General features: G+C 39.4%; 1 pseudogene; it reads left to right on the top strand.

The window, feature by feature from the left end:
* Window positions 1-2,384: 2,384 nt before the first annotated feature.
* Window positions 2,385-2,502, top strand: LOC124712613 (annotated as a pseudogene).
* Window positions 2,503-3,613: the final 1,111 nt, after the last annotated feature.

The raw sequence follows: 3,613 nt of genomic DNA, 5'->3' as shown, positions 1-3,613 counted from the left end.
CCACCTCTAAATTTCTGGGAGAAATGTGTCAACTCTCCCCAATATTTTTTTCACTCGTGTATTCGAATGCAGTATGCCCACCTGTACGATGCTAGCTGCATCTGCATGACGCTTATGCTTCGCAGACCATCGACCTAACACGAACAGATGTCCGCTCAAACGACTGGTAGATAGCGACTTTGTTGTGTTGACTTGTCGAATCGACGCTGGTATTCACCAGTACACATCATTTCACCGTAAACGTGTCTATGTTTGTTAATGTCGGTGTAGCAGCTGACATTGACTTCAAAGGTATTGAGGGAATTGTGACTGTATAGTGAGGCATGAAGGAGGGGCTATTTCACATACATTGAGGGAAACTAAGCGTCAATGTGACATATATATCGAGGGGCAGTTGGCGGCTAAGCGGGTCATGTTCTGTGACAGGATTCATGTCTTCGGTAGTAGCAAGGTTATACACCAAGATGTATTGTGCTTGGTATTGATGCGCAAAAATTGACTGCTTAGGAGTCATCACAGGAAGTATTTCTAAAGCAGCGAAATTCTGTGAACACACATGGTCTGCAGATGTGGAATGTGCTACAGTGGAGCGAGAGTAGAATTGTGGAACAGTATTCCTTCAGATATTGGGAGGGCTGAGATGGACATGTACTGTTCGTTATTTCGATCACTCAGTTACTTTACGATCAACAAAAGTTCATTCAAGATGGTATACGTACTCTAACAGGTTTTGCTTGCAATAAATTTGGAATTTAAAGCACACAAAAATTCGCAAAAATTGCAAAATATGTCGCATAGCTTCGAAGCATCAGTCAATGTAATTTATGTACAGTGTTTGTTCTTTGTGTGGATCTCTCTACCACCATTAATAAATGTTCCGTTAAAGCTACAGTCTTCCATTCCATGTACATGCTCATAAACTCCAGTCTGATTTCGATGCTTACGACGAACATACAGTCCATCCAAAGTAGCAATGGCATCAGATGTCTGTAACACAGCTACCAAAGGTGTGTCAGGGCTTTTTAAGTAAAATGATGATGCATATGCTGCTCAATCCTACCATTAACAAATGATTTATTATAACTACAGTCTTCCATTTCATACACAGGCATCTTAATGCTATTCTAGTTTGGAATGTAGTTTGCTCAGGAAGAAAAGAATACGCTTTAACACTACAGTGGAGTTAGATGAATGTAACTTCATCTCAGAACGTCTGTCAGGACTATTTATACACAGTGATGCTATGTGTGGTGATCCCTTCCACCATTTACAAATGTTCCATTAGAATTAGAGTCTTCCATCTCATATAAAGGCATATAGACTGTATTCTAATTTCAAAATGCAATTTTTCTAAGAAAAATACGCACTAATGCTACGGTGCACTGGAATCAGAAGAGTGTAATATTGGTCCCAAACAACTGTCAGGGCTATTTATGAACCGTGATAATGTGTGGTACTTCTCTTCTGTAATTCACTAGCGAGCAATTAAACATTTATAGGAGAAAGTTTTTGTCAAACTTTGAAAAATAATACGTTTATTACATTCCTTATTACTAATATACGAATTTAATAATCTTAGAAGTGTTTTATGTTTTATTTTCCTTGGGACTGAGAGTAAAGTATAGGTGCCTGAATTACAGACCACTGTCCATCTTGCGTGGGGTTTCGACTACTGTGGATGGTGGCCATTTAAATGAGCACTTTCTTACGTCCCAAAAACACGAACAAAGAAACATGCCATTTCGAATGCAATGACGATACAATAAATTAATTAATTTGCTCAATTTCAAAAATGGAGCACATTACAATATTCAAACAAGGTAACAGATCTAAACACAATGAAATATTACAAATTGCAGGGCCACACATTTTCTTTAGAATGAAATGGGTGAAGAAAAGAAGGCTGTTTTGTACTACAGTGAGCGCACGCTTTGCTCATAACCTCGCATGAAAAATGTACCCCTTCATTCGTCACTGTCTGTGTTTAAAGGTTTCCGACATTTTTTCCATGAACTTTGCACTTGGGGTTGTCTGTATTCCATCTTTCGTCTTGGTAGTAACATCTCCAGTTATTCCATTGGCCAAGATACTTCCTAATTTTAGGTGTGGCATTGGATTTCAATTATACTTGCTATCAAACTTGATTTTGTACCTCTGTCTCTCCATTTTGATATGGAAATGTCAGTTTCCATAGTACAGCCATCCTGTCCTTATCTCATCTGCTTGTCTGCCTTCGGTAACATTTTAGGAAAATATCTACTATTTTGGAGCATTTTTCCACAGCCAAATGCTTCTCTAATTAATAATTTTGAAAGAAATGGTAGATTCGTAATTGTCTGTAAAAAATATGCAATACCCAAAAACTGGAATGGTTTTTATAGGAAGCCAACGACCTTACCGCAGTGGTAACACCGGTTCCCGTCAGATCACCGAAGTTAAGCGCTGTCGGGCTGGGCTAGCAATTGGATGGGTGACCATCCAGTCTGCCGATCGCTGTTGGCAAGCGAGGTGCACTCAGCCCTTGTGAGGCAAACTTAGGAGCTACTTGATTGAGAAGCAGCGGCTCCGGTCTCGGAAACTGACATACGGCCGGAAGAGCGGTGTGCTGACCACAGGCCCCTCCATATCTGCACCCAGTGACGCCTATGGACTGAGAATGACACAGCGGCCGGTCGGTACCGCAAGGCCTTCATGGCCCGTTCGGGAGGAGTTTTTTTTACAGCGACAACTTTCTCTCCTAAGGGCCCTCCTTCCTTAAGTGAGAAATGCCTACATAAACCTGAAAGTTAACACTATCCTCCAATTTCACTTCCATGCTCTCTGATTTCATTGTGTTATTACTTGAGTTTTGTATTTAGGATGTATAAACATATATATAATGCAAAACCCAACTATTAACCCAGTAAATTTCCTACATTATTTTTAACTAATTTTCTGATCAACAAATCCTTACATGAATGAATATACACCGCGCACACAAAATGGCGGCAAAGACACATTTCACGTGGACCGTGTTCTCCTAGCCGGCTACCATCTCAATAAGAACGTTCTATCAACCTCATATAAAGAAAGACTCAAGTAATCCATTTAGGATCACCTAATGTGTTGTTAAGGGCCAGCTTACAATATAACAAGTTCGCTGTTTGACACTTATTAAAGGTGATCAATATTTCAACCACTAGCCTACAAAGGATTACAACCGATGTTTTTTTGCACCATATACATCCCATAACGATTTTTGAAATGTACTTATGAACCGCAACATTTAAGCAGAATCAAACTCGTTACAATCAATTTCCATAGATACAAATTAGACCATTAAAATAGGATTCTTTGTAGTGGACGGATCTCTATATCAAGTTACTACAGGAGCAGGAAGAGTCTGCGACACAGCCACTGCGAGGAAAGTAGATTTCTCATGAGGAAGTGGGTAGATCCTTGAAATTCTAAGAAAATAAACATAAGATACAGGGAAAACAATTGTAAGAACTGGCAACTACTTCGATGTCCCAGACACCTGCTTCTTAAAAACAGCACTTTTTAATGTCATACAGTTATAACTTATATTGTTCAATCATGGTTCTTTAGACACTTTCTTGCTCTTTATACCTAA

This window comes from Schistocerca piceifrons, chromosome 8 (assembly GCF_021461385.2).
Source record: "Schistocerca piceifrons isolate TAMUIC-IGC-003096 chromosome 8, iqSchPice1.1, whole genome shotgun sequence".
Taxonomy (NCBI): domain Eukaryota; kingdom Metazoa; phylum Arthropoda; class Insecta; order Orthoptera; family Acrididae; genus Schistocerca; species Schistocerca piceifrons.
This window is presented reverse-complemented; position numbering and strand designations above follow the sequence as displayed.